This window comes from Diabrotica undecimpunctata, chromosome 7 (assembly GCF_040954645.1).
Source record: "Diabrotica undecimpunctata isolate CICGRU chromosome 7, icDiaUnde3, whole genome shotgun sequence".
Taxonomy (NCBI): domain Eukaryota; kingdom Metazoa; phylum Arthropoda; class Insecta; order Coleoptera; family Chrysomelidae; genus Diabrotica; species Diabrotica undecimpunctata.
The window spans coordinates 137258742-137281364 of NC_092809.1; the positions used below are offsets into that span (position 1 = coordinate 137258742).

A 22623-nucleotide genomic window follows, 5' to 3' on the forward strand; every position below is an offset into this window, starting at 1 on the left:
TCTTGAATTGAATTTCCAGTTGATTATCGTTATTTTAGAGTGTTTCAGAGTTTTTCGGATCTTATTACATATATCTGAGTTTTGGGTCTTAACAGAGTGTTCGGTTTCAACACCCTTGACTTGAGACAGGAAGAAAATGGCATGTCTTATAGCTTTTTGTCACTTATCAGATAAAATTTGTGATATTGAGACAGATAAATAGGTGTCGAATAGCTTAAAATTTAAATGTGGTATTGTTTCTCATGACATATCACTTCATTTGATCCCAGATTAGATCAATGAGGTAAAGTTAGCAATGATAAGGTGGTGATCGCAACATCGTATAACAACACGTTATTTGGCTACTTCATTTACAGTATACTTTAATTTTCAACTCAAACATACTATGCCATGAAACTAGGCTCTCATGCATTTCCAAATCGAGTATAGATATTTTCTTATATTAACTAAAAAACCAGCTAGTTACCTGGATTATTTCCAAGTCCCAAATGTTGTTTTATTTATTTTTCTTAACCAGATACAATGAAAATTTCCAACATATTGAAGAATATATTCTCTACATTTATCAAGTTTCAACATAAGCGTCAAATCAAAGTATTATAAGCAAAACAAAAAACTAGAAAACGATCTGATCGTACGTGTAGAAAAAAAAAACATTTTCTCGCTGTAATTGTCTAAGAAGTTACAAGAAAACTCTATCAAACTCATCGTTAAATACGGCAACAATTAAAAAATAAACCGAACAGAATAAGACGCGGATCTTTTAGCCATTATCTCCAGCAAAGTTCAGCAACGTCCTGGCCTATGGGGTATTAGCAGCCGAAGAAGGCACCGGAAGATTCTAATTTCTTATTCCATTCATGATTCATTTAAGAAGCGAGAAGTGTAGACTCCTCTCGTCTGTCTTCCCCACACGTACTGTTTATTATACAGGGTGAGAGCTTGATCGCAATTATACGATAGAACGATATTAGGGATTTAATGCGCAGATCTTTGGCGTGGTTTCTTAAACTTATTACTATTCTGGAACACAGACGTTCGAATATTGATGACTGATTCTAGATTAAAGTTTAAAAAGTGTTTATTGCTCTAATTCTTTAAACTTTTAATATCAGTGGCATTAGCTATGAGGTCCTGATATATCATCGGCTTATTCTAACGGATTTAAAAGTTCGCTAAATCTTTTTCTTGTAAGAACTAGTACGGGATAACCAATACGGTATTAAAAGGCATTAAAACCTTTACGGTAACAAAAATGACAGAGAAAAGGAAAAATGAACTGGTAAAAACTAATAAGTATTTTTGAAAAATTTACACGCAGAATTAAAGATTACATTATTACTGAGGGCCGAAAGTCCCTGAAAACTTCTATAATGTTTATTTTAGTAAGTTACTTTTTTGGCCATCGGTAATAATGTAATCTTTCATATATATATATATATATATATATATATATATATATATATATATATATATATATATATATATATATATATATATATATATATATATATATATATATATATATATATATATATATATATATATATATATATATATATATATATATATATATATATGGTGTTTACATTTATATATACGTGTTTGGCGCCACGCCCTTCCGGTAGGGATCTACGGAGGAGTATCACCGAGCCGCAAGCCCATATCTCTTGCCTTACTGCTCCACCATAGGCCGATCATACACCAGCATATTCTAGTCTAAGTCTTTCTAGTCTTTCATTCTGCGTTTAAATTTTTCAAAAATATTTATTAGTTTTCTCAGGATTTGAAAAAAAAAATGAATGCATTTAAAAAGTATTGGCCCGAAATTTTGCGCCTACGCTCTTAACGATGGGGAATGTAAAAACAGCGATTAACCGTATTAAGCTATTGTCTTTCAAATCGGGGAAACTTTGAAAAAGTTCATTTATGCAAAGTCTTCTGTTTGAGGTATATCGAAAACCAGAAATTTATGAGTTGGATAGATTTCTGAGGAATTAGGAATTCTATTAGTGTGTTTAAATTACTAAAATATCATTGGTTGGAAAGAGAGAATGGTCGGAGTAGTTTGTATGTTTGATGGAATTTTGAAAGCGAAGAAAAGGACTGTCTGTTCCTGTTATTTAGATTATATTAATGGAAAATATAATCATCTCTTTTGCTGATGATACTGCTATCATAGCAGGGATAGGTCATAGAAACAAGTAGAAATTAAAATGAACTATAATCTCAATAGTACATCTAAATTATTAGCACAATCAGTTATCATTATATATCGATAAAACAGTTATCATGATTTGTAGCAGATATTTAAATATTGTAATGATGAAAAACTCTAAAAGTGGTAGAGCACGACGAAAATACCGAGCGTCTAACTAAATTATTTAATGAAATCTACCACGACGGCCAAATACTAGATGAATGGTTAAAATTTGTCCTTTTCCCATTGCCCAAGAAAAAAAAATCCTAAATCCTGCGATAAGTGTCGACTAATTATTAGTCTTATGAGCTACACATTAAATATCCTACTGAAAGGTATTTAACAGCGCATATATAAAAAATTGAAGATCGATTATACAACATACAACTTGGATTTAGAGGTGGAATGGGCACAAGAGAAGCACTATTTCCAATAAGGGTACTATTACAAAATTACAGGGAATAGAATAAAGTGTATTCGTATGTTTATAGTGGCCAGTTTTATAGTATATATGTACACCAAGTGACGAATTTCGAAGTGGCATATTTCAGGTAGACAGTAAACCGAGCATACCTAATTTACTTCGATCACATAGTTAGAACAACAAGGACCATGGAACTATTGGTAGTAGAAGGAAAGGTAGAACGCTAAAGACCAAGATGAAGGTTTCCAACACGATGAGCAGACCAAATGAAGACTCTGGTGGGAAAATCCCTATATGAAGCTGCCCATATGGCACAGGACCACAACCAATGGAGGCAGCAAGCCAATAATAATATTTAGTGTCACCACCACCTGACAAGGGCTGAAGGAATAAGCAGGAGGATCTTTTATAGATTTCCAAAAAGCGTCTAACCGAGTCCAACACCTAGTTTGACATGGATACGAAAGATATTACTCTAATCAAAAATCTATAATACGATCAAACAGCGGTAATAAGGGAAGAAGACACTGAGAAAAAACAGAAAAAGAATTTCAAAGAGGGGTTAGACAGGGATGTGTATTACCACCAAAATTGTTTAGTGTATATTCGAAACTAATATTTCAGGAAGCGCTATGGGAAAGAACTGAAGGTGTAAGAATTGAATATTAATAACATAGGATTTGCAGACGATACCGCAATTATGGCAGAAAATATAGACTTTCTTTTAAAAAAGAATTAGCAATAAAAGCAAAAAATGGAACTAGCAATGAATATAAATATAATCAAATGTATAGTAATCTCATAAACCCTCTATCGACAACATACAACTGACATTGGAAGATAAACAGCTAGAGAGGATCGATAAGTATAAATACCTGTTATCTAGAGCAATTATAAATTCCCAATTAGACCCAGATGAGGACAGGGCTAAATTTTTAACAACTAATAGGGAGAGCTGAAAACAGAGAAGAGTTCGCAATTGTAGTAGCCAACCTCAATTAAAGAGAGGGCACTTTAAAAAGAAGAAGCAATAAAAGACAGAATATACATAGTCCGAAAAGCATTTGTAAAATACAACTCAATGTTCACAAATAAGACATACAGTTTGGCCATTAGATTAAGGTTCGTAGTATGATATGTTTGATCGAAGCTGCTACATGGGGTAGAAACTTGGAGATTGAAATCTTAATTTATAAAAAAACTTAAAGGCATTCGAAATGTGGCTCCACAGACATATTCTTAAAACTTGGAGAGTTAAAATAAAAAATGGAAAAGTACTAAGACGCATTGGACGCTACAGAAAGTTTCTGAAGAAAGAAAAATCTGTTTCTGAAGAAAAAAAAAGAAAAAAAAAGTTAAAATAGAAAAACATTATACCAGTGGCACATACTTCGAAATGACCAATACTACTCTCTTAAACGCAATCATGCAAGAAAGAATAGATGGTAGAAAAGACAAGGGAAAAAAATGAAATCTTGGCTGAGCAATATCAGACATGATATTGCTTAGCCAAGCTCAGGAGTGTAGACCAGATGTATCACGTTGCAAAGATGCGTTTAAAGAAGTAATCGGTCACCTTCATTAGAAAACGGACACGAAAAGAAGAAGAAGAATGGTGAAAACTATGTAGCAAATATTCAAAACACCTTCTTAGTCCAGATTTTTGTTATTTAATAATTACGCAATTCAGTTTACTATTAAGTGTTTCACGACAAACTTTTGTACAATTGACATAAACGTTAAACTATTTCACCCTGTATTTAACTCGCACAACAACATATGCATTTAAATCACAATTTCGCTTCGTATGGAACAAATTTTAAAGATATTGGATTTGAAATAGAAACAAATGAAATTGTTATGACGTCAACGTGGCGGGAAACAAAAGACTGCGGTTTCCGTCAGTTGACAGTTGAGTTAAACTATTTTCAATTAATGACAGACCGTGTTATTTGCGAGAAGAGTTCTCTGCATGTGATGTTCTGTTGTTTCGACGCCCGGAAAACAGCGAGTTTACAGGAAACTGCATAGATGCTTGCTAGTCGCGAGTGACTTAAATTGAAATTTAAAAAATGTGAACGGTTGAGAAATCAAACGTTTTTGGATGTGGTCGTGAATCTCCGAGATTATTATTCAGTCAGTATTTACATCCTTATTGGAATAATATTATAAGGTTTTTTTCTGTAAATACCGCTTCCTATCGGAGTTCCACTATTTTTACATAAGATCGGAAAAGTTGAATTACAAAGATCCTGTCTCCAAAGTTGGTTCCTTCACTTATTTTCTCTGTATTGTTGTTAGACCCTCATCAATAAGCGTCCTGATTGCTCAAAATTGGCCAGAATTTATACCACTTATAGATATAGGTTTTCAATAGAAGTCAGTCCAGTCCAAATGAGTTCTGGTAGTCCGAGAGTCCGTAACGGCTTCACGGGTCACAAAATGTGTCCTTTTCCTATGCTTCTTCTCCACCTAAATCTGCCTCGCATAATAATAATAATTTCCATATAATTTTCCCTTCTACTTAGGTAACCCAGACATTCCAGTTTCCTTATGTGTATAGTTTTTATCATTTCTTATTTATACGTAAGTGCACTTTGATATTGACGACTCTTTGAACCCACTATATTATGTTTAATATTTTTCTGAAAACCACATTTCGAACGATTAAATTATTGTCTTTATGTGTTTTTGTCTTTATTGTCCAACCTTCTATTCCACAGAGCAAAGTGGAAAATGCGTGCATGTTGTATAGAAATGTCTTCGTTAGTACACACTTTTTCATTTTTATAAATGTTTATGGGGACATGGGACAATGTTTATGTGTAGCAATATGGGACACAACTCCAAATCAAGTCTCAACTAGCAAACCTCAAGAACTGTCTTCGATAATTAAACAAAAAACTGGACTATTCTGGACCCCTATCAATTAGAATTACCTATTCAAAATTTTACCGTTAATCAAGTCACAATGTCCATACATATGATGAATCCAAAAAGTAGCACAAGTAGTGCTACAGTTCTGAAAAAACTTTCGTTCAACGGCCTGAGCTATTTAACATAAATATACAATGTTGTTTTAAGGACAACATACTTTCCGTTTTTGTAGAAGGTAGCCCAAATTATACTAATCTTTAAGCCAGGGAAACCTGCTGAGCCAAAAACATCCCAAATAACTATTAGCCTACTTCCTGCTATGGCAAAGTTACTAGAAAAATAACTTGTAAAGGAAATAGAACCAATTCTGAAAGCAAATAAATTAACTCCTAACCATCAATTTGGATTTAGAGCCCCCATCGAACATGCCCCCATCGAACCATGGAACCAAGTCCACCGAGTTATAAAAACATTATATAAATCATTTTTAAAGATCACGTATACTGTTCTGCTGCCTTTTTTGACATCGTCCAAGCTTTCGACAAAGTTTGACACGATGAACTATTATACAAAATCAGAAAAAGTTTACCGAACAACATTTCCCTTATACTCAAATCCTACCTGCAAAATAGAAATTTTCAAGTAAAGTATAAAGACAAAACCACAACTCTATGATGGTGTCTTAATTTGTGACAACATAGTCGATCTTCAACAACTTGTCACTATAATCGGAGAACACAGTAAGCGAATGGGATTAGAGATTAATGCCAAAAAAACCAAATTTATGATCATCTCCAGAAACTTGGATGCACTTGAAAACTCCACCATAACACTGAATACTAAGTCCATTGAAAGAGTGAGTAAATTTAAATACCTGGGATCGTGGCTTTTTGAAGACTGGGCATCGGACAGGGAAGTAAAATGTCGCATTGAGCAAGCTCGACAAGCTTTCGTAAAATTCAAGAAGGTACTGACTTGTTCAGAGTTCGATCTTCAACTGAGACTAAGGTTTACTAAGTGCTACGTGTGGTCAGTGCTGCTATATGGCGTAGAGGGCTGGACACTCAAAACGAGGGATATAAACAGATTAGAAGCTTTCGAAATGTGGCTCTATCGCCGTATCCTAAAAATACCATGGACAGCGAAAATCACAAATATAGATGTCCTTAAAAGAATAAACCAAGAACGCCAACTTTTCGAAACCATCAAGAAAAGGAAAACGGCGTATCTAGGTCACATCATGCGAAATGAAAAATACCAGTTCCTCCAACTTATAATCGAGGGTAAAATTGAAGGCAAGAGAGGAATGGGACGCAAGAAAATGTCCTGGCTCCGAAACATAAGGCAATGGACAGGGATTAACGACATACAATCTCTGATACATATTGCAAGAAATAGAGAATTAATGGAAAATGTGATCGCTAACATCCATTAGTGGATTTGCATCTAAAGAAGAAGACAACTCTATACCCAATAAGGTCTGGCATGCCTCAGGGGAGTGTACTTGGTCCGATCCTCTATATCATCTACACAACTGATCTTCCCACTAGTAAAAATATAACGATTGCAACATATGCAGATGATTCGTCTGTTATGGCATCTCACAAAGATCCTGTCATTGCTTCTCAAATCTTACAGACTCACTAGGATGTTATTTCCTCTTAGCTAAAAACCTGGCGAATTAAAGCAAATGACCCCTGTCCGGGGTCCAACTATGACATTAAATGGTCGGTTCTTGCAACTAAAAGAAGATGCAAAATATCTGGGAATCTATCTGGACCAACGATTAACTTAAAGAACTCATATATTTGCTACGAAAAAGTAACTGGACTTAGCAAATTGTACTGGATATTATGTCGTAAATCACAATTAACAGTCATCAATAAATTTTTAATTTACAAAGTCTTCCTAAAACCATTATCGAGCTACAGAATTCAATTGTGGGGACATCATCTCACTCAAATATCGAAATCCTACAAAAATTCCAGCCCAAAGTATCTAGAATTATAGTAGGCGGTTCATGGTACGTAACTAATAGGGTTATTGCTCGTGATCTTAAAATGAAATCTGTCAAAGAAAAAATATTCTACTTCTCCCAGAAGTACGGCGAGCACATAGAAAATCAACCCAATGCATTGGGTCGACCCCTAATGATATGTCCCGTCCACCGAAGGTTAAGAAGGCATCTTCCATGTGATCTGCCTGTCAGATTTTTCGAACCTTAGTGCAGCTATATAATTAAGTGTTGTGTAGTAGCCTTAGTTTCCCAAACACAACCTTATATAATTTAAAGGAAACTGTCACTGGACAGTGTTCCTAAATGTTTTGTTACTGTCATTAACATTAGCCTACTGTAAAATTTTACAGATTGCAAATTAAATGGGATGTTTATTAACAATAATAAATATTTATGTTACCTGCACATGGAGCATGATAACTGCACTTGACAGATACGAATAAACTCCTAGAATACCGAGAGGACCAGCTCTTCGCTAAAAAACTGATGCTGCGTAAAAAGCAATGTACAATGTACAAGCATAAACATGTGAGAAACATTTTTAAAAATCGAAAAAATGTAAGTCTACATACATTTAAGGACAATTCATACGGATAAACGCGAGTTGACTGTATTAACGTTGATCTTCAATGAGACTTGGGTATGTAGACTGTAGAGTAGATAAAATAATCGAGAAGATATAAGCAAGACACAAACAAAACTATAGAGTTAGATGCAAAGATAGCAACACTCCTTGTTAGATATAATAACAGGATAACATAGGATGAACTTTTAGCTTTAACAAGTCGTCATCCAATAAAGATAAAAATCAATTGGCGTCGGCCAATAATTGCTCATTCAGTAGTTGAAGACAAGATTTCATTAGTTTAAAAGGTAGATAATGTAAGTACGTCTACGAAAAAAAAACTATATCATTTTTTTAAATGTATTTGTACTTTCTGTGGGAGCTTTCAAATTTTTATTAAACGGAAATTTAAATACACTGTTTATTATCTAATTTTGTTTCAATCCCAATATCCAACAATATACTTGATAAAAAATAATTCTCTAATAATATTCCTGTGTGCTGTTTTAGTCAAAATCCTATTTCAGCAATGCAGGATCCTGTATGTCATAGTAGGCAAGAGAGTTTGCCGGTGCATTACTTGTTTCAATGTTCATCATTATAACGACCGTTTGATGGCTAAATTATTTGTGACAAGCAGTGCCGGCATGCCTTCCAAGTAGCTGAACTCAAATCTCGTTGAAAGATAATAGTTTGGGAATAAATTCCATCAATACGTCACACCAAAGTGAATTTGAGTTAACAATAAGAACAAGAGATAGTAATGCGAGAGAAATTATTTTCTGAAAATACGTCACTTAAATCAGATGCATGCCAGATGTATACACTAATAATAGATTTATATGTAGAAAGTATTTATATTTAAACGTCACCTGTCAAAATTTGATCGCAACCGTAGAAGATGCAGTGATATATAGTGCAGAACAATGCAGAATCTATCTAGTTAAGAGATAGTACACTGACAGGACTGCTGTTAGAAATTCAAATGATGCTGAACGTTTTGGTCGCCTTATTCAACAGCACGTGACAAAATAAGGAATTTAGAAATGTCAGGCAGTGTATTTTCTCGGTTTAAATAAATGTTTTTCATTAAAAAAGCTGTGTTCAAATTGTGTTAAAATATTTGTCCACACTTGATCAAAAACAACAACGCATCGAGGATTTAGATTATTTTGCAACATTTTCAGTATAAGCAGGAGTTTTTGCATCGACATGGATCCACCACTTTATTTTTAAATCAGCCAAGTGCAGCAGAAGAAAGACATCGAAAGTGACCAAGGAGAGGTTTTTGCTTCCATATTGAATATTAGATACACTACAAGAGTGAATCTTACATAGCGTTATTGGTCGGTTTAAAAGAAGAATTTGCAGAAAGACGTCCTCTGTTGTCCACAAACAAAGTGCAGCAATCTAGAAAAGGATTACAAAAGTTTACGAATTTCATTTCGAAACAGGAAAAATATTTGAATTTTTCAAAAACAATTTAGGTTATGTTGTAATTATTGGCAAACTTTTACCATTTTCTCTCCGGAACATTCTAAAAATTTGAAAAAATCCATTTTTTGGTGTTTTCTCCCATGTTTTTAGCATATAAACTAATATAAAGATATTTGTAAATCAGCACCTATTAAATATAGCTTCTTACGAAATAGCAGTCATAGTAAACAATTGGAAGAGTCCATTTACGCGACGAGGGAGTTCCGTTATATAACATGTAAAGTTTTTTAATTTTATTAAAATCTATAGAAATAATAATAAAATAATAAAATTACTTTATTCGATTTTAAAAATATTATTAAGAATTTAAAAATACAGAAACTGAGACCACTTCAGATTAGTGTTTGACGCTATTCAAGCGTAATTCGAAGTAGTTTCTATGTCGTTTTGTAACCGTCGACAAACCTGGATCCACTAGTACACACCAGCGACCAAGAAATAATCGAAACAGTGGTCGACACCCGGCGAACGTGCTCCGAACGTCGGAAAAGTGATGGCCACCATTTCTGGAATTCACAAGAGGTGCTCTACATCAACTACCTGAGAAGGGCAAAACGATCACAGGGCTTACGCCGAATTATTGGTCCGGTTCGATGCCGAATTGCAGAAAAAACGACCCCATTTGGCAAAGAAAAAGTGCTCTTCCACTATGGTAACGCACCAACTCATACCTTCGTCATCGCCCCAGCGAAATTGGTCGAATTGGGCTACGAACTGTTGCTCCATCCACCGTATCCACCAGATTGGGTCCCGTGTGATTCCTTTTTGTCGCCATACTTAGAAAAGGCATTCGCCGGGCAGAAATTTAAGTCAAATGAGGAAATCATCGCCGACAGAGAAGACTACTTTATAGACCTCGATAAAACGTATTTTTCAGACGGGTTAGAGAAGGTGATGAATCGCTGGGTCAAGTGTATCGAGCTAAAAGGAGACTATGATAACAAATAAATCGCTGCTTTACCAAAATTTTCGTTTTTCTTTTGTAGGCTAAGTACTTATCGGACCGACCTAGTAGTATGAAGTTTCCGCCAGTCTACAATACCGCCTACTGTACCACTTTTTTTAAATACTTTAGTGTATTAAACTATTGACTTTAAGGTAATTTTTAATTACCTTAACTTAAATTCATTGACCTTAACTTAATTTTTTTTTTCCTAAGTTAATGGCACTGGCAAAGCCAAAAGGCCAGCTTAACTTAATTGATAAATACGAAAAAGGTAATATAAAAATGGTAATTCCGTTGAGAAATCGGAGGACACAACAAATATGAAGAAATAATATTTTATGAAAAACTTATTTAGCCATACGTAGTTAAGGTTATGTGCTAAAAACATGGGAAAAAATATCAAAAAAGATGGTTTGGCCTATTTTGAACATATTCTGGTCTGAAAATGGAAAACCTGATCCCGCTATTAGAAATAACAAAAAAATATATCAAAAATCGTCATTTATTGACATGGGGGGAAACAAAAAAAATGGGTTTTTTTCGAATTTAAAGGATGTTCCTTAGGAGAGGAGAGATTCCAATTCTCTACAACCAAGATAAAGTGTATATTAATCTCAAAATATGGGCATTTTCCAAATCCAGATCTGTAAATTCGAAGGCACATACTTGATATTTTACTTACTGTTACTCTTCGCATATTCTTTTAATAAAAACAGTTCTCTGGAGTACGTACCTGTAACAAAGAAACAACTTATTAGCTGCAAAATCACGTAGGTGCATTCTATTAGCTAAGGATTAAAAACGTAGGCACTTACAGGAAATGAAATGGCCTAGATGTATGCGTTTTGATTTAATTAAACATTGCACAAGTTCGCTAAACTAAAAGCTTTTTTGTTATTTGCCGCTCTCGGTTGCGTAGAATTACAAGAAGAATGTCAACGTAGTTTGAGGAACTTTGTGAATAGTAAATATACATTTTACAATTAATATACACCGAGAATTATCTATTTGAAGTTTCCGTTTTTAAGTCAAAGCCGGTTTTAAAATATAAATTTTGTAAAATTAAAAACACCATTTTGTTTTCTAAAATGAACTTTAATGGAAAATTTAATAGTTCCAGGATGGACGGCTTTTTTTTATGTAAAAGAGTCTAATTCCTATATTTTCTGTTCGTTTAATTACATACTTTTTTCATTTCTGCAAATTCAACAAGATTGTTCGTACTGATACTAAGTGAATCGAACTACTAAAAAATACACTGATTACCAAAAAAAAATGCAACACTTTGTATACGGTTTTTTATTTGGAAAAGCATTTCTTTGTAAGTCCTAACTTAAAATTATATAATGTGATAAAGTTTTTACATCGCTATCTTTATCTGAAGTATTTTTCCTTATTCCGCAAAAACAAAAAAGATAAGAAAGTTTATTTCTGTGTATTTAACTTAAGTTTATTTGTAATTTTTAGTCATTTTGAAATGTTTTTGATTTACCCAAAAAATTTAAAATGCCAAGAGTTCGCGGTCATCAGTAATTTCGTCATATGGGCGACTTCGAAAAAGGGTGACGCATTATTGACGACCATTGATGGAATTTTCGGTCATTCTTCAGTATCGCACATCATTTGTATTTCAGCACAGTATTTCAAATACTGACAGTAATATTGATCGTCTAAATGGTATAATTAGCAATTATACCAATTCTATTCATAATTCTTTCGCTCTTTTTTGTCCCACTCTGTTCCTTGAATGTAAGCAATTTGTACCCTTCTTCTTTTATGCGCATATACCAACTAGATATTCTTACCTGTAACACTTTCAAGATTTCAAGGTATTATCCTGATTTTTCTAACCAGTAATGATCCCTTCTCCTAATGATCCCTGATAAAAGTTCTCCCTAAAACAGTCTTCGCCCGAACATATGAACGGAGGCTCTGTTTGGTTCCGGAACATTTTACCTCAGGAGATGACATCGTTTCTGCATAATGTGTTGTTGAAACTCTTTTGGTTATAATGGTCTGAAAAGATTTTCGGATATTGGATGCCTGAATGTCTTTTCTATCAGCATTATGTGCGTATTAACCATACAACCAAACGATTTGGCCAACACACTATCATTGCAACAAAAATACATTAGTACCCCGCACGCAGTGACAGAATCCCTACAAGTAAGGACAGTCCAGTCGGCCAATGTATTATTGACCGTATCCAGTCAGTAGAAGATATGTACTTTATGTGTAATACGGACGTTTAATATGTGTAATACATAATGTTTTTCAAGAATAATGTGTTTATTCAAATCTTGTTGAGTGGAGATTGTCGATAGATATTCTCCGGATGATTGCACACCGGAAATCTAGGTGGGGGCAACTATAGCGGCGGAAATATTGGTGAGAGCGCCAATATTGGTTTTCTTAAGCAACCGTGATGCGTCCTTCCAACCTGATTCATACTACTGGTAATTATATTGGGTTGCAAGTTGCAAGTTTAATATTCAATCCATATTTATATAAAAAGTGGTAAAGCTGCAACACTCACTTAAGTGGTCCAATGGATTGATTATGGTTCAAACTCCGGTCAGAAAACAAAAAGGTGAACATAGTAATATAAAATTCAAATGGATCTGCGCCTTAACTAGTTCGAACTGCTACTTAAACTGCAAATATGCTGGTGTATCGGATCGATTTATGAATGGGCAGTACGGCAAGAGATGGGATCTGGCGTTTAGGTGTTATTCTTTCCATTGTGTCTGTGTCTATTGGTGTTCTGCACCTTGCACCTTGTAGGTGCAGCTGCGAATTATAAATTTCGACAAAATAAATAAATAATAAAGGAAATTGTTGAACCCAGAAACAAGGTAAATAATTAAAATTTAAAATAATAATAAATTGGTAATAAAAAATTTTTCGCGAATTCCAAAAATCCTTTATTAGTTCATCGAGTCGTTACTTGACATAATTTTAGTAGTGTAGTACAGTTATCGCAGTATAACGATGGTCGTTAACTGTTTTAGTACAGTCGGAGACATAAATAAAACCCTTCATAAAGACGAAACGGTCGTCAATAAAATAGCAATATTCAAAGAGGCGTATTTTTCAAAAAAGATGAATGATGGTGTTATCTCGAATGTATTTTATACATGTAGTGCATTAAATTTGATGTTTAGAGCCCAAATTAAAAAATATGTCTTTTGAATTAAATTTAGGGCCATCATATCCGAGCGGCCGTAAACGGCTGCTGATAAAATGCTTGATTTATGGCCGTATTAAAATAAAAATGGAAATTATTTAAGGTTATAAATATGTATTCACAAATTTTTCACTTCCCGCATTTAATCGATCCAGCAAGATTTTGAAACGAGGAGGGATCAAAAAATCAACAAAACTTTAAGTCCTGCGGATAACATAGACTGAATATAATAGTAATTCACTGAAAATTATCATTGCAACATTATTATGTGGTACTGCTTTTTAAGATAAAAAACTATCTAGGTATCAAGTAATCAGTATGGTCTCTGTGAGCGGCGATGGTCGTTGAGTCCTCAGTCGCTATCCTCTTCAGTCACTTTACGAGGAGTAGTATTGCTTGCGTCAAACTGTTCCTTGATAGGATTTTTGGCGCGTGTTCGTAATACGAATTGTAACCAAGGGTGCTGGGTGTTTATTTGGCTAGACAAATTATCACTAGAACAAGAGGTGGCCATAAATGAGCGTCTATTACTAGACACAGCCACGAGACTTAGAAATTACAAGGTAATCACACACAAAGAATATGACAACGATAAAAGAAGAAAATGCTTCACACGTATATAAAATTATGAGTTAGACTAAGTAATTTTTCACAAGTAAAAAAAATCGGTTGCCTGTAAAGTCGGTTTTACGGGCAAAGATTTTACGTGACAACGTCTTTTTCTCGGTAGAATATTTATTGATATGAATATTATTAAATTGCACAATAGGAACAAGGAATTGAATGAAAATAAGAATTGCACAAATTTTAACTATAGAAATATATTTTGTTTACTAAAACATTGTACATGTAAACTTAAACTTAACTAATTTCTATTCCGATTCAACGCGCCTAATTCTCTAGTGCTGCGCGCGCAGCGGACCGATCATGTTTGAGTGGGAGAGAGACGCAAGGCATTTGCCGGTCCGGCGGGCCTCTCTCTCGTTCGGTGACTCATCGTAACAGACGTGAGCGGGCGTTACACTTTTTCATGAGTGACTCCGAGCCACAACCTAATTTAAGACGTTGTCACGTCAAAAGAATAAATAGTAATTTTCAAGTAGCAAAAAAGGGAGATTCCGAGAGGGTGTATGGGCACCGATTAAAGAAGTCTTAGAATACGAGTAAAGACTCGATCTAGATTTCAACTGGAAATCCACCGTCTTTGATCTTCGAGAATCTATTGTTTTGATGTTTTTCTCGACGACTAATGCTATTTTAATAATGAATAAATAAGAACACGAATAGCAGAAGCCAAAAGTGTGACAATAGGAATTAAGATAGACGATGGAATATGGCTTCCTTTTTTTCTTTCCTCATTTAGCTAACTTGTATTCTAAAGTTATCTCTTTGTTTTCTTACACAGTTTTCACATCCATATAAAAAAGTAAGTGTCGAGTTGTCTTCTAAGTAGTATAAGGTTTTTTCATTATATCGTTTCTTGGTTTGTAAACCAAGAATTATCCGAGAAGCCATTGAGATCGAAATGTTCTAATTGACTCAATATTGTCTCCTCAATCATAACAAATCATCACCGCTCCGTCTACCAATCCAGTTAGCGCCGCCGCGCCATCTAGAATCTTCGCGTTAACTGCCACTGCCACCCACGTCAGTGAATCACGTCACTTTCGACGGTATACATGATCAGTGACCAGACCATTTGAGATGTGGCTTTATAGAAGATTGCTGAGAATATCATGGACAGCAAGGATCACGAACAAGGAAGTTCTATAAAAAATGAAGAAGGAACCAGAGATTGTGTTTACGATCAAACGCATAAAATTGCAATATCTGGGACACGTTATGAGAAATCAGCACCGTTACTCCCTGCTGCAGTCTATATTGCAAGGTAAAGTCAAAGGTAAGCGGGGACTCGGTAGAAGGAGAATATCATGGCTGCGGAATTTAAGAACATGGTTTAAGAAAACCTCAACGGAGCTGTTTCGAGCCGCAGCGAGCAAGGTCATGATTGCCAATATGATTTCCAACATCCGAAACGGATAGGAACCAGAAGAAGAAGAAGACATGATCAGTCCCCCACTATAGTGCACTAGGAAAGTGATCTGGGGGCTCGAGAGACTGAAGATATGAAGGCTTCAGAAAAGTCAAACGCCCAGTGTAATATATTCCTAAAAATGCGGCCAGTGACGCAAATAAGAGAGGAACCGCTTTAAAGGCAGAATCCGTTTAGATAAAAAATAGTAATCTACATAGATGCAAGTGGTTGTGAGCGTGGATAAGAAAGAGCAAAGTATGCAGAAAAATATACGGGACGCGTCCTATCATTAGTAGAATAAGATACATTGTAAAAAAGGACTATTTGCGATCTAAAACGAAAAATATGTAGTCCAATCGTCAGAGATTTGACCTCTAAAAATCAAACGAACCAGTTGAATTTTGCCGAGAGTGTCCCCAAAAATGTCCCATTTTAGGACCCCAAAAAAGATGCAGCAAAGTTTACCACTTTAAGCCCCGGGATTCCCCATAAAACCTACCTCGTATGGGGAGAGGGGAGAAAACAGAAAAAATCCATATACCAAGAATATGTACGCAGTAGAAAAAAATATTTCAAATAAAAAATATAGCTAAGATAATTTTAAAAAATACAAAAATTGCATACAAAATCTGCTCTCTTGATACAAATTTTATTTAACATTGATTTCGCCCGCGTAACTGACATTCAAAATCGCCGGTCGCTTCAAGCTTTGCTTCTGAGAGAACGGTTCATTTTACATAAAAAGTATTAATAAACATTTTTGTTTAAAATTATCTCAGCTACATTTTTAATTTGAAACAGTTTTTTCTACGACGTAGAAATTCTTGGAAAATCGATTTTTTCCGTTTTTCTCCCCCTACGACGGGTAGTTTTAGAGGGAAACCCAGGGGTAAAAGTGGAAAACTTTTTTGCATCTTTTTTAGTGTCCTAAAATTGATATTCCCAGTAAAATTCAGCTTGTTATTATGATTTTTAGAGGTGCAGTGGCATTTTTGTCTGTGACGACTGGGTTAATGTCGTAAATGATGGAAATGATTTTGAGCGCCAGTTATTTGTACACAAAAATAGTAAACCATGAAGAAAGAAATGCAATTTTGGCAAAACAGATACGAAAATATATTATTTGTTAGATTAAAATAATAATAATATCGTTTGGTAGTCACATAACATTTTAAAATAAGATCAAAATACGATTTTAACTAAAAAATATTATTTTATATTATTTCATATCGGATATTATTGCTACTGTTGTTTTTTATATTCATTTTATATCAAGTGGAAGAATCTACCAGCGTTTTTTCGGTGTACTTTTTGCGATAAATGTAATACATAATTCAGACCCGTAAAAAAGCTTTAATAACCATGTAAAGCGAGGTTGATCACCTCTAAAAGTTTTGTTGTTAAACAGATCGTAATTATATTACAGACAATTATTACGTATTTTAATTAATAGATTGAGATGTGTAGTCAAAAGGAATAAAATCGTGGGAATGCTAACGGTTACGGTTAAGTAATATATTCACTAATAATTATCTGGTTTCTTTGATGTGGAAGATATCTTATTTTAAAAGGAAACAGTAGATTAATTATTTACTAGGATTTGTTGGAAATAAATTACTATATTTTATTATATAGAAGTTTACTAAACATTGGAAATAACAAAAAATAGTGCAATAAACGTTATAATATTTTTATAAGATCCCACAACTGAAGAATTAAAAGAAATACTGAAACTAGATCCTAGTGCATTCTGCCGAGGAAATTGTGTCAAAATTGGTCGTCTCATTTAGCATAATTAGAATCGCTTCTTTGATTTTTTTCTTTTTAGTATCTGTTTCTTTTAGGACTAAGTACTTGAATCGTTCCATTGAACACTATGTTCATTTTCCCATGTGTGTTTACATATTTGAGATTTATCAAATTCTCTATTTTTAATATAAGATAGGTGTTCACTAATTCTAACATTTAATGGCCTTGGCGTTTCACCTAAATAAAACTGATCGCATTCACAAGGTATTTTATAAATACAATTCTCTTTTCTTTCTTGTTCATTTTTAGGTTTAGTTTTAGATAAAATAGATCTCAATATGTTTGTTGTTTTGAATGTTGTTGAAATGTTGAATTTACTTCTTATCTTTTTAAGTTTTTCTGATAATCTTTTTATGTATGGAATTGTTATTTACCTCGTATTATTCCTTGTGTATACTGTAGGATCTCGGTCTAAGTTGTTCTGTTCTATTCGGTCGATTGGTGAAAATTCCTTATTTATAAACGATAAAGGATAATCATTTTTTAATAAAACAAATCATGTTAACAAATGTTTTTCCTCTAAGAACGAATTTTCGTCAGAATAAGTAATTTTGGCTTACATCATTTGGCAACATATAACGATTTAATGATTCCCTTTTTAATATTAATATTGTGATTTGATTTGTGATTTGGATATCTGTTGGTGTGTGTTAGTTTTCTATACACCTGAGTCTCGTATCCAGCATCGTTCTTAGAAATTAAAACATCCAGGGAAGTTAGTGTATTATGTTATATGTTATTCAAAACGGGAAGCAAAAATAAGAGTTTTTCCATAAGATCACGATTTTCAAGAGCATCGGCATCGTCAGTGGCTTGTTCTATGTTAAATTGTATAACATTATAACTTACTTTCAAAAGTAACTTTTAAAGTTGTGGTTAACTGAGAATCTAAAAATTGATCGCACACAAGTGTGATATGCAATCACTCAAAACTAAATATGCAGTAGCAAAATTAATATTTTTGGCAAAATTCAGCTTGTTCGTATGATTTTTAGAGGTTCAGTAGAGGTCTCTGACGATTGGGGTACTGATAGAAAGAAAAATATTTTTACTTTCTTTATTCGTATCAGTGCAATATATGGACTAAATGGAGAACTTTTTGTCTTACTCCCGTATGATTATTTCTCTAATAAAAAACTTCAGATGCAAATTATGCACTTTTTACCTCTTCCTTTCGTAATTTCGTCTCATCTCTCAGAAAAAGAGATAAATACAGTTTTGTATGCAAATGAGAAAGCGGGGACATACACGCCACACTTTTTAAAATAAAGGATCGAAAATAACTCAGCAAAGTCCTGGTATGGTTTCCGGAATAAGACGAAAAAAACTCGCCACGGGACTTTTTGCCTTTTTTATCCGGATTCTTCCTCTGAATGACAAAGTCGATTTTTTGTCAAGAAGAATATAAATTAGGAGAATTAGATTATCCAAGCCAGTAATTGTGCAACGAAACGACTGCGTATATGTATGTAAATTTTTTTCGCTGAATTCTTATACATATGTATACGGTTTTCGAAGAAAAAGTCTCAATTTGTATACTAAATTCAGATAGGTATGTTTATTGGTTTGGAAATAGATATGTGTTGTTCACGTATTTTTGTACATAGAAATCGAATAAAACAACTCAAAGGCTGAAATATTGATAAAAGAAAAAACAATTGTTGAATAATAAATAAAATTAGCTATATGAATGAATGCATGTAAATTAATCTACAAGTCGTTTAGGTACATGGCTTCATGTTGTTACCTAACTCTTTTGTAACTATTGTAATTCCACCGTAATTTGCTATAGGCTGTCCTCTTTGTATACACCTGAGTCTCATATACAGTACTTATCCTTCTTTGAGGTTAAAACATCCAGGGAAGGTAGTATGTTACTATATTCCTTTTTTATGGTAAATGTTATTGTCTCTTTTTTATCTTTTATATTATTCAGGAATGTGTTCAACAACTCTGATCCATGAGACCATATTGAGAACACACCATCTATATATCTCCACCATATTGTGGGATGTAAATTTTGTTTGGAAATAATATTTGTTTCGAAATCTTTCATAAATAATATGTTCGCTAATAATGGTGATAAAGCAGAGCCCATTACTAGACCAAAATTTTGTTTATAGAATTCATTATTTAGTTAAAAATAGGTACTATTATTACTACATAATGTCAATACCTCCATTATAGCTGATACATTTAGTCTTCTTCTAGTTGTCATTGTATCACGATTCTCTAATTTTGTTTTGTTCAGTGGCAACTTTGGTTGCCAGTTACTTTCAATACCCATGGAATCTCATGTGTATTGTGTGTGGCCTATTTTTAGGTGGTATATAATTTTTAGCATGTCCACATGTATTTCTAACCTACAACTTTGCTTTTAAAATTGTTAGGTGCTCGCTAGTATTTCTATTTATTGCAATATCAGAGTTTTAGAGCAACCAAGCTTAGCCCTAAACAATGTAGGTATTTTTTTAATAATTTATAACATTTTGTATTCATATTCAGTTCATTTTAAACTAAAGGGTTATTACTGATCTATTGATTATCTTACTGATTACTGATCTAAGAAAATTAACTGTTCATTGAATTATTACATAATTATGGTACCCTGAATTCACGCACGAAGCACTTCTAGTTCCTAATCATCGTCTTTTTTCCTTCTTTTAGAAACTGCATCTTCAGCATCAGTACCGTTATCTATTTATTCAGCTCTATCGTCGACTAAAGAATCCTTAATTTCTTCATCTGATGATAACTCTGACTATGAAGCAGATGTATATATATACAAGGATTTCCACAGTTTTCACTGTATTCCTTCACTCAACCGTTTTCTCCAATTTTTCCTGTTTAGCCAGTCCCCTTCCTGTAGGTTTCTTCTACTCATTGCTTCGTCCACTTCATCTCTGAAAGATCTTCGGGGTCTGCCTCTCTTTCTTCTTCCTATCGGGCTCCACTCTGTTATTCTATTTATCCACCGATTTTGGTCTGCTCTTCTGACATGTCCGTACCAGGTTAACCTCTTCTGTTCGATGTAGTCTATTATGTCGGAGTTCATTCCCATTCTCCTCTTAATCTCCATGTTATTTATTTTATCTCTTCTTGTTACTCTGCAGCTACTCCTTAGGAATTCCATCTCTTTTGCTCTTATTTTTTTTTTGTTTTCTTATTTATTGTCCAATTTTCACACCCATAAGTGAGGATACTTCTTGTCATGGTATTATATATTTTTTTCTTTGTTTTCATGCTGATGTTCTTATCCCATAGTACCGGGTTCAATTTTCGTATGCAGTCTCTTGTTTGTCCTAGTCTATTTTTTATATCTTCCTCCGTTGTTCCTTTGTTTGATATTATGAAACCTAAATACTTATACTTGTCTGTTCCTTTGATTTGTTTACCTTCGTCTATTTCCAGCTGTTTTATTTCTGTATTCTTCGTTGTTAGGTATTCAGTTTTCTTTAGGTTTATTTCCATACCACTCTTTGTATATTCCTGCTCCAGTTTTCTCATCATAAAACTGAGGTCATCCTCGTCTTGTGCGATCACTATTTGGTCGTCGGCAAAACTTAGCGTATATAGATATTCGTTCCTTACTGGTATACCCATTCCTTCGCACTTTCTTTTCCATGGTTTCAGGGTTTTTTCCAGGAATATTTTGAACAGGGTGGGGGATGTGGAGCAACCCTGTAGTAGTCGCTTTGTCGTCTTAAATGGACTGCATATTCTATTGCCCGTTTTGATAGCTACTTCGTTATTCTTGTAGAGTGCTTTTACCGCGTTTATTAATCTTCGTGGAACTTCGATGTCTTCCATTGCTTCCCATAGCTTGGTTTTAGGTATTGAGTCATGTGCCTTCTTAAGATTAACAAAAGCCAGATGGACGGATTTTTGGCCATTATTTTTTCTATTAGTTGTTCGACCGTGTAAATGTGATCTAAGCATGCTTTCCTCGCTGTGAAACCTGCCTGGTCTTCTCCGATTTTATCTTGTATATATATTTCTAATTTTTCCTTTATGGTCTTTCCATAGAGTCTGCCTATAGACGATATAATGCTGATTCCCCGATAGTTTTCGCAGTTTTTTCTATTTCCTTTCTTGTATATTGATGTCATATATGCTTGGGTCCATTCTGCCGGTAAGTCTTTTCCATTCAGTGCTCTCTCAAAATTTTATGTATTATACGGAATAACTTTTCCGATCCATTTTTTATCAATTCATTTGGTATTCCGCCGGGACCTTCTGCTTTTTTGTTCTTTAGAGTTTTGATCGTTCTTTTTACCTCAGCTAGGCTTAATTCGATTTCGTCATGTGTGTAGATTTCTATTCCGTCTATTTCTGATTCTTTGAATTCGGGGCAGTCTTCGGTTAGCAATTTTTTATAGTATTCTTGCCATTCGTTTTCTTTGATTTGACCGATCTTGATTTTCTCTATCTTATTTCTTTGGAGCGACTAAGATGCGCCATGACTCTGAATTTCTCGTTCCTCCTATGTGCTGTTCTATCTCTGTGCATGTTTTTTCCCATCTTTCATTTTTTTCATTTGCCACTTTTCTTTTCACTTCTTTATTTTTTTTCCTGTATAGTTCCAAGTCCTCGTAGTTTTTTTGTGTTCAGGTATTTTATATGGAGTTCTTTTTTCTCTTTTATGCATGTTAGTGTGTCTTCGGTTAATTTCGTAGTTTGGTGGGTGTATTTTTGGTCCACTTCTCCAAGAGCTTCTGAAGCAGATGTCAGAAAGAAAATAAAGAAAAAATAAATCTAGGGGAGAAGACAAGAAAAACAGGAAAATAAGCATGAGAAAATTATAATGGGATGAATCTTTGGGAGATATGAAAACGGATACTACTAACACCAACATCTAGCTAGTGACATTAGAAAAGAAGACGTACCAATCATTTAACAATTAATGTAACTTTTTGAAAACATATTTGTTTTTAATATATATATTTTATTTTGACAAGGTTTTCCGAGCAGTCTAGCTACGGAAACATGCCCAGAATTATTATGTACATTTGGAAATGTCTCACGATATTAACAGAAAGCATGAAATTTTCAATAAATGTCAAGCC

General features: G+C 34.0%; 1 protein-coding gene and 1 long non-coding RNA gene across 3 annotated transcripts in view; both read right to left on the reverse strand.

Moving 5' to 3' along the window:
* Nucleotides 1–22623, reverse strand: part of LOC140445886 (Krueppel-like factor 7) — a 730239-nt gene that overhangs the window by 540893 nt on the left and 166723 nt on the right. The window lies entirely within an intron of this gene.
* The window catches only part of LOC140446989 (uncharacterized), a 105327-nt gene continuing 93913 nt past the window's right edge, over nt 11210–22623 (reverse strand). The window contains exon 4 of the long non-coding RNA XR_011951546.1: nt 11210–11259. This is a non-coding gene — a long non-coding RNA (uncharacterized lncRNA). The remainder of the gene's footprint in view (nt 11260–22623) is intronic.